Source organism: Diachasma alloeum, unplaced genomic scaffold, assembly GCF_001412515.2.
Source record: "Diachasma alloeum isolate Michigan unplaced genomic scaffold, Dall2.0 Dall_scaffold_00446, whole genome shotgun sequence".
Classification (NCBI taxonomy): domain Eukaryota; kingdom Metazoa; phylum Arthropoda; class Insecta; order Hymenoptera; family Braconidae; genus Diachasma; species Diachasma alloeum.
In genome coordinates this window covers 115,962-125,936 of record NW_021680585.1, presented here as the reverse complement: position 1 = coordinate 125,936, position 9,975 = coordinate 115,962, and the positions used below count along the sequence as shown (strand labels likewise).

At 48.8% G+C, this 9,975-nt stretch overlaps 1 long non-coding RNA gene across 1 annotated transcript in view; it reads left to right on the top strand.

The window, feature by feature from the left end:
• The window catches only part of LOC107042396, a 35,585-nt gene extending 26,706 nt beyond the window's left edge, over positions 1-8,879 (top strand). The window contains exon 3 of the long non-coding RNA XR_001461156.1: positions 8,537-8,879. This is a non-coding gene — a long non-coding RNA (uncharacterized LOC107042396). The remainder of the gene's footprint in view (positions 1-8,536) is intronic.
• The last annotated feature ends 1,096 nt before the right edge of the window (positions 8,880-9,975 follow it).

The window sequence follows — 9,975 nt, the reverse complement described above, 5'->3', positions numbered from 1 at the left end:
ATCATGTACTGTTCCTCGCCTGAACTGACCGCGGATCATGGGGGGAAAATTAGTCGTTTACCCCAGCGAGGAGTCGGATCACCCAGAGCCACAACTGTCACTTTATTTTTCTTTTTATTATCTGACTATTTTCCTTCTTTCCATTCCCTCGAACTCTGTCAATCGCACTCACCGTGGATTACGTGAGCTTCGCGACGAGGGGAGTGGAGCGGAGCCTCGGGGAGAGCTACAAGACGGCGCGATATCTGAGGAGCAGCACACCGACGAACACGCACACACCGAGTCTGGGAGACTCTCACCACGGAGGACGCGAAAGACGATCGTCGCACGCCAGCAGGCATCTCAGGCCTCTACGTGCGAACCCCCACCACCTCACCGATGGATCGGCGGCACAAGGCCGTCCAGTAAAAAACCGATGTTACAGCATTGAGGGAGCATCGGATTTTGTTGGCTTCTGCGCCGCACAACGCGGATCACATCCACCGACCGCGAGGCGCAAGTTCCAGTTTCTGGGCCTGAGGAATTAGGCATTAGGACCATTTTAAAATGCGAAAGTCCAAAATTGTCGAATCACTTGGATTCTTCGCGCTCATCACGTGATCGGGTGGGGGTAGGAGAAATTGAGAGGTTCCTCGGGGTGATGTACGGCCCCGACGAACACTCTTCGCTGGGGTTCAGCCATATTAAGTCGCTCTGCGCAATTAAGTTTTATTATGCTCTTTGAGCTTCTTTAAATTGTTAAAGCAATTATTACTGTGGTGTGCCTGGATATACCGGCCTTTTCCTGACGTCACCGTACTGAGGGTCCAGACGAGTTTACCCTGGAGTTTCTCGCGTATCGAACGGTGCGCGTGATTTACTTTGTGAATGCTCGCGTAGTTTTCGATTCATTTCTCCGGTGGCCATTTTGGACACCGTTTGAGTGTTAAAATTCGAGCCTTTTGCCTTCGGGACGCGGCACTCTGTAGCCTCCAGCTACCTCTTAATTTGATTTTTTTTTTCATTAGTTTCTCTACTTGAGTGTCTTATCAATTTTGATTGTGGGGAAAAATAGTCCTAACTCATCTGTTACGTCGACCTTTCCCAATAACTTTTGTATCGTGGCTCTCGCGTCGTCGTCGCTTGCGGGTGATCCTCGCGTCTTAGCGTCTCCCACGCATCTCTGAAGTTATTATTATTTCTTTTTGTTAATTAGTATCACTAGGTTAATTACCTTTTTTTTTTTGGTTGTATAGCGTCTTTGCTCGCGGGAGTCCTCTCCCGCACGTGTAAAAGATCAGACTTAATTCATTGGATTAAAAATATATTTTTTTGTGTTGTAAAAGTTTGCATATTGTTGAGTTCCGCTCATTGTAGCCTGTTCCCACACGCCTCCGCGGTTATCTGAGCTAGTCGTGGAACGCGGCTCAACGGTGTGACCTTGTCCTTTGGCGGTTAAACGACTGGCGCCCTTTTTGGCATTTTGGTTTCCTCTCGTTATTCCCGTCGTTCTAAGTCCGGGTTGAGAGAGTCTGAAAGGGTCGCTGAAAGTTTGTGGAGAACCACGCGTCTGAATCCCGCAGACGCGCTTGGAAAAATACCTCACAACTTTTTGGCGCCCGACGTGGGGCCTTCGGGCAAATCCACGGGATAAAAATTGATTCATTTTTTTTGTTTCTTTCAATAATTGAAAATCATTTGGTTTCACTTTATCGGAAATTTTATTCCGGAAAATTAAATTCTATTAAATTCACGCGTATTCAAATTGAAATTTCTCGTGATTTAATTTCATGGGGTGACTTATTCGCGTTGAATTAAAATTATTTGGGGATTAATATTCCTCAGCCTCGAGTTTAACACTCGTCTTTGTATTCGGGTGTATCGACCCATTTTATTTCGCCTCTCTTTTCGGGTTTGTTTACTTCGCGCTGGAATGTCGTGCGGAGAATCGAGCAACACTGAATGCTCGGTATCGGAAGTCTCTCTCGTACAATTTCTACGGGCCGCTCTCGCTTCACGCGTTTAGTGGGACCCGTCGGCGTAGTGGGGAATTATCGATCGGCCACTATCAGCTGTTTGAGTGCGACTGCCCTCGGATGTTTTATATTCCCTAGCGGAGTAATTGACCTCGCGCGCTATATTGCGAAGTAGGGAAATTATTTTGTTTTCCCTCGTTTGTTTTTTTTCCCTTTTGCAAAAATTATATTTTGTTTGCAAAAGTTATTTTTTTAAATTTTTCTTTGTTTTTGCGAACAGGAAATTTTTTTTTGTGGTTGCAAAAGTTATTTTTTTTTGGTTGCAAAATTATTCTTTTTATTAATTGGTTCTTTTGCAAAAATTATTAATTTCGGTCCGCCGTTCGGAGGGGATTACTTCATTTTTTTTTCTTTTCGTCTCACAATGGACGGGCTAGGAAACGTTATCCAGTGCGTTTGGGAGATGGATTTACCGCGTCTTCGCGCGTTTTTACCGAGCGTAGGGGGTAGCCCAGTAGGGTCACGCGATGTGTTGATCGACCGAGCGATTCGCGCCATGCTTCGTATGAGGTCCCGTGGGGTCCCGTGGTCGCTGGCCGACGATTACGTTAAAGGCCTAAGTGACATAAATTTAGATGAATTTGATTTCGAGGGCGCTCACGCGTCAGTTTTCGATACCTTTCGCAATGAGGAACTCGAACAGGCCTTGCCTGATCTTTCGCGTATTGATCCCGCTATCCTTCAACAGCGGGTCGCGCGATCGTCAGCACACACGACGCCCACGACAACGACGGTCACTAGTACCGTTACGTCAACTACTACGGAAAGTTTTATGAGTAATTTGTCCGGAATGTTCGCGAGTGTAAGTAGGGCATCCGCTGACCCACCGCACGCGAGCTCACCGGCAAATCATGAAGGGCCCAACACGAGTAGGGTATTCAATTCCACGGGTCAGCAGAATTTAAATGCGGAAGCACGCAGTTCCCAGCACGCGAATCGAGGTAGTTCAATTCCACGTTTCCCAACGGTGCCTACAGCAACCCCAGGGAGGGATTCTTTTGACGTGCGAGCACCACCTACCTCGCGAGCAGGGATGAATGAATCAATCTTCCGCGCTTATGAAGGACCGCAATATTATCAGGGAACGGGAGCAATTCCCCGCACTTGGCATGGTCAGACGGGGGGTATCGCGACGGCAATCTCAAGTGCATCTGAAGCTCATCTCGAGACAACAGTACTGGACAAAATCGCGTCCATTCTCGAGTCACATTCGAGAGAGAGGGGGCGCGAGGCACATCGCGTTCAATTTGCAGCCCAGGCTGATGAACGGGCGGGGACAAACATTCCCACGCCGACATATTTTCAGGCACCGACAGTGCCCGCGGGCTGCGATCCCCGAGTACCTCCGCCAGTCATGGGGTTTTGGTACAATGGGGTCTTCTATCCCAGTGCTACCCCCTCAGCCTCAAGGATTGATCATCTCTCGCCAGGTCTCCATGGGAGACGTTATAACGCCGCCATGTTCGATCGCGTTCTAGGGTGGAAATTGACGTTTTCTGGGTCACCAACGGAGAGTATTGACGAATTTCTCCATCAACTCAAAGTAGGTCAGGAAACCTGCGGTATTCCTGACAATGAATTATTTCAAGTTTTGCCCACGATTTTAAAAGGAGTCGCGTATAACTGGTGGGAAGTTCGTCGCGATAAATTTCACACTTTTCAAGAATTAAGTCAGGCTCTTACAAACCGGTTCTCGAGCCCCATCGATACGCGTTGTAGAGCAGTAGTGGACATCGTGAGCAGGACACAAGGCCCACTCGAACGTGGTGCCGATTATTTAGATGCCATTCGTCTGATGTGACAATTATCTAACAACGACAATTTCACGGAGGCCGCAAGACTTGATCGACCGCGTACAATCATCTCAGACCCGAGTATCATCCGATGATACATCGCAATGATTTCACGACTTTTGATGAATTGGAAGCACTGGTCTTGGACTTCGACTGGAGACACAGTCGGGTCCCATTGAAGCCTCCACCAGAGCCAACCGAGACTATTTACCCTCACTGCGCTTACGTGCCGGCACGCTATGCGAAGAAGGGGGCGAAGACGGTCGTGGAGGAAATTAATGAAATAGACGGGAACACGTCGGGGGGCGCGAAGACAGCCGAGCCAAAACCTAAGTCTCGACGACCTCCCAAACAGCCTCCGAAGGCCGCCGCTCAGGCTTCCGCGATTCAGCCGTCAACTCATGCGGCGAAATCTTATTCGGGAGCCGCGAAAACGGTCAAACCTAAAGTCGCCTTTCCAGCTGGCGATCTTAAGACCCCAGCTGCTAGTTCCCCGTCGGAAATTAAGGCAGCACCTTCGGCATCGGTAAAGCCGGAGGAATTATGTTTCAATTGTTTGAAGCCTGGTCACAGGCATGTAACATGCAAAGTGCCACAGACAGAAGTTTTCTGTTACGTATGTGGTACGAGGGGAGTTAAATTTCCCGAGTGCAAAAATCACACACGAAAGGCAGGGGCTAAGGGAAACGCAAAGGGAGTGCAGCAATAAAGGGTCCCGCGCTGTCTCCCAAGGTTTCAAGGACCCAACCTACTCCTAAACCGCGCGTTTCAGACCGTCAATCCCCTAAACCGACTTTGGCTATGTCCCAGGATAAGATTTCTGAGAACGAGACGGATTTTTCGACTATCACGGTTCATAATAAACGTGGAGCGCGGCTTTCTTCCAACATTAGGAATCGAGGGGCGCGTTTCAACTATTCAAGCCGGGACATCACGCAGTCTGACGTGATCCCCAACAACTCTAAGTCATTGTCTAAGAGTAAAAATCCAAGTTCGAGCCGTAAATTGAACCACGGCACTGCCGTAACACTCGATAATGAGGAAACTGAATTTCCACCTACGTACGAGCGGTTGTATCGCGGNGAAACTGAATCTCCACCTACGTACGAGCGGTTGTATCGCGGAAAATCCGAACGGCTGATCACCGATTCGGAGGTGAATCCCACGGTTGAGCGCGAGTCGAAGGAAAGTGGGGTTGCTAGTGCACACGCAACGTCGCGAGGGGAGGAAAGTTTCGCAGCGTTGTCGAGTCTTACCGCGGTAAAACCGCTGAGGGCGCGGGTATTCTTGCCGCTGTCTATCGGTTCTAGCGAGTTGTACGCTCTGATGGATCCCGGAGCTACAAAATCTTGCATTAGGAATATTCCCGAAGAATGGAGGAAGACGCTTAGGTTCAAAATAAAACCACCCGCATCGCCGATGGTAGCGATGGCTAATGGTCATGCCGAAGCGGTCGCGGGTGATGTGCAAATTCCAATAAAAATTAAAGGGATAACTCGCGTGATCGAATTCCAAATTACTCCGGGATTAAGTCGTCACGTGTTATTAGGAATGGACTTTGTCCGAATTTTCGGGTTTGGCTTCGACGGTAAAGCAAATGAGTGGTGGATTGACGGTGACGACCATCAATACCCCATCGAAACTCGCGACTTTACCGAAGCCAATGAAATTTGTGGTTTGGTACAGACGAATGATACGGAACGCGTAATAATTGACGAACTCGTGTATCGCTTAGTGCCTCCACCGCGTGAACAAATTAAATTCACGAATTTGACATCGCATAAAATCATAGAGCCACGGGATCATACACCATTTAAGTTGAAGGGTTATCCGATGTCACCAATTATACAACAGGAATTAGTCCGACAGGTAAAAGCACTCGTGGAAGCCGGGGTTATTCGCCCGTCAGAAAGTGCCTGGAACAATCCTGTTGTAATGGTAAAAAAGGCCCGTGGTAAATGGCGATTGTGTCTGGATTTTAGATGGTTAAATAAATTGACCAAGAAGGACGCGTACCCAATCCCGAATTTGGTAGGGATTTTAGATAAACTACGTTCTGCGCGGTATATTACCACTTTAGATTTGAAGCAGGCGTAGCATCAGGTGCCTTTAGACCCGGAAGTCCGCAAATTAACCGCGTTTTCGGTGCCAGGCCTGGGTACATTTGAATTCGTGGGAATACCATTCGGCTTAACCAATGCGCCCGCGACATTTCAGCATCTCGCAGACAGGATCATCGGTCCGGAACTCGAACCTTTCGCGTTCGCGTACTTAGATGACATCATCGTGGTCACTCAGACATTTGACGATCACATCAAATACCTCGAGCTAGTGCTTACGAGACTGCGCGATGCAAGCCCGAGATCAATTTGGAAAAGAGCGTGTTTTGTAGCAATCGCGTTCAATGTCTTGGTTTTATCGTGGATGAAACTGGTCTTCATATCGATCCTTCAAAGGCCGAACCAGTCTTAAACTATCCGGAACCACGTACCATACGTCAAATTCGACGTTTCCTCGGTATGTCATCATGGTATCGGCGTTTTATTCCCGACTTTGCCGCGATGGCCGAGCCTATTACGCGCCTCTTGCGCAAAAATACTAAGTGGAATTGGGGGGATGAACAATCGACGGCATTCACGCGTATTAAAGCCGCTCTGTCGACTGCACCAGTATTATCCTGCCCTGATTTTTCAGTATCATTCAAGATTCAAACCGATGCGAGTGCTTACGGTCTTGGAGCCGTCCTCACATAAACAATTGATGGAGTCGAATATGTGATCGCGTTCGCCAGTAGAACATTAACTAAGACTGAGCGAAATTATTCAGTTACACAAAAAGAATGTCTCGCGGTCGTGTGGGCTATTGATCATTTTAGACGGTACATCGAAAGTTATCACTTCACGATTATTACCGATCATAGCTCATTACAGTGGCTCCATAATTTGAAAGACCCGGCCGGCCGTTTAGGAAGGTGGGCACTAGCGTTACAAGAGTACGATTATAATTTAGTTCATCGACCTGGCAAGCTCCATGACGTTCCAGACGCATTATCGCGAATGTACGAAAACGAGTGTACCGAGGCCGATGAAAATGAGGTTAACGCTGTTGAAAACCCCGACTTGTCGACGGAAATTGGAAGTGAGAGTGCGGCAGAGGTGGAAGATGAGTGGTATTCACGCAGAAAGGCGTCTGTAATCCGAAAACCAGCTAAGTTCAAGGGGTGGAAGGTGGAGAACGATCAACTGTTTCGATACCGACCAAACCCCCTGGTTTCGACGGTTGCGGAGGACCTCGATGCGTGGAAGCTCGTTCCCCCAAGGTCGTCACGAATAGATATTATTTCTGAATCTCATGACCTACCGCGTTCAGGTCATTTGGGGATTGAAAAGACGCAAGCTCGAGTAGCCCTCGCATATTATTGGCCAGGAATGTCGGTNACTAAGTTCAAGGGGTGGAAGGTGGAGAACGATCAAGTGTTTCGATACCGACCAAACCCCCTGGTTTCGACGGTTGCGGAGGACCTCGATGCGTGGAAGCTCGTTCCCCCAACGTCGTCATGAATAGATATTATTTCTGAATCTCATGACCTACCGCGTTCAGGTCATTTGGAAATTGAAAAGACGCAAGCTCGAGTAGCCCTCGCGTATTATTGGCCAGGAATGTCGGAAGACGTAGCCAAATACGTCACATCATGTGAAGTTTGTCAGACGTGTAAAGTCTCACAGTTACAACCTGCGGGGTTGATGGGACAACGCGTTTTTCATGAGCCGTGGACAGTGGTTGCCGCGGATATCATGGGCCTTTTCCCTCCGAGCAAGTCAGGTTATTGTTACCTCTTAGTTTTTCAAGATCTGTTCACTAAGTGGGTGGAGGTGGCCCCATTGAAAAAGGCAGATGGTAAATCTATCATCGCCGAATTTGAAAGTCTGATAATATTTCGCTGGGGAACACCTAGAGTGATCCTTACAGATAATGGTACGGAATTCAAAAATAAATTAATGCAGGAGATGGCGAGATCTTTTGATATCCGTCATACAACCACTCCGCCGTACCACGCGCAAGCCAACCCAGTGGAACGCGTAAACCGCGTCCTCAAGACGATGATTATCTGTTTCATTGAACAGGACCATCGAGAATGGGATTCACACTTGCACGAATTTCGGTCAGCATATAATACCGCGCTCCATGTCTCGCCCGCATTCTTGAATTTCGGTCGTCAGCCCCGCGATAGTTTATTTTTGCGGAAAATGAACGCACTCGACGAAGAAATAGCGGTACCGAACACGGCCAGATGGACAAAACGTATGGAATGCATGACGGAAATTTATGATTTAATTACCGACAACCTAGATAAATCTTTCGAGCAACAAGCCCGTTATTATAATCGTCATCACCGAGATATTAAATTCTCTGAAGGTGATTTGGTTAGGTGCAAAATTCGCGTGCTATCGTCCGGCCCGAGAGGCTTCACGGCAAAATTAGCGCGTAAATGGAGCACAAAAATTTACAGAATAAAGGATATTAACTCAGACTTCGTGTATGAGTTATTAGATGATGAGGGCAAAATCGCGGGTAGACACCATGTAAAAGATTTAAAACTTGTGGTAGCCGCGGACGACGGACGACTCGTGCGCGACTCGGACGACGAGTGAGGCACGAGATTAGGAAACCCGTAGTGTCCATCATCTCATCTCATTTGTGTCATGGTTCATTATTCCCTTCCTACAGAATGGAGCAGGTGAAAGTGAAGCGGGCCTTGGCCGGTCTGAAATCGGCCACCGAGGGTTTGGCCATCTTGGAGGAAATGGTGGAAGGGCCATGCCTGCGGGAGGAGCACCCCGTGTTCAACTCGGTGGTGCCTATTGTGGCCAAGCTCCAGTTGCTCATGGAGAAAATGACGGCGGAGCTGAAGGGCGTGGTGGGGAGCAACCCTCCACGCTTACAAGCATGCTCGACTCAGGCGCGCTACAGACCCCTGCCGTATGTCAGGGCAAAGGAGAGTGATCGTCGGGCTCAGGACCTCGCAAACCTGATCAAGCGAAGTCCTCACGTGTGGATGGAATGGGGTGCCCGTTCGGATTGCGGCAATTGCAGTGACCCCTCCCATCGGGCTTCGGACTGCCCGTATTTCCGGGAAACATTTTGCGGGAGATGCGGGGAGGAGGGAATGAATGTCACCAACTGCCCTTACTGCAACCCCGGGCGTTACGGCATCGAGAGGCCACTAGGAACGAGGCTGGTTCGCCAGAAGATCCGCGCATAAGCACAAAGAAACCTTACAAACCGCGACTGCTCAAAAAAGGGGCGGCGGCCTGTACCAAATACCCTATGTACTCTGTAAAAATAAAGTTATTAAACCCATGGGATGATGGCCTCAAATTTATTTTGGTGGGGGAATAATAGATGAACACCGCGAGGGGTCGACATTTCAGGTCCTGACGGTGCATCCTCGTAGTATTATTTTTGTTTGTAATTTATTCCGATCCCCATCAAACCAAACCTTCTGTACCAGGGTGTTGGGCTATTATTGTTTATTTTGTTTTTTTTTGGCCTTATTTTTTTTGGTGTGCTCTTGACTGCTGGGTCCCGCTCCTCGCGGGCCTTGGTGAAATTTGAATTGTCGAAGGTGTCATTGCACGTCACATTACACTCACAAGCGCTCGCCCCGGTAGTTCAGTCTGGGGGGGGCAGTTGTAACATGATAAAAATCATGTACTGTTCCTCGCCTGAACTGACCGCGGATCATGGGGGGAAAATTAGTCGTTTACCCCAGCGAGTCGGATCACCCAGAGCCACAACTGTCACTTTATTTTTATTTTTATTATCTGACTATTTTCCTTCTTTCCATTCCCTCGAACTCTGTCGATCGCGCTCACCGTGGATTACGTGAGCTTCGAGACGAGGGGAGTGGAGCGGAGCCTCGGGGAGAGCTACAAGACGGCGCGATATCTGAGGAGCAGCACACCGACGAGCACGCACACACCGAATCTGGGAGACTCACACCACGGAGGACGCGAAAGACGATCGTCGCACGCCAGCAGGCATCTCAGGCCTCTACGTGCGAACCCCCACCACCTCACCGATGGATCGGCGGCACAAGGCCGTCCAGTAAAAAACCGATGTTACAGCATTGAGGGAGCATCGGATTATGTTGGCTTCTGCGCCGC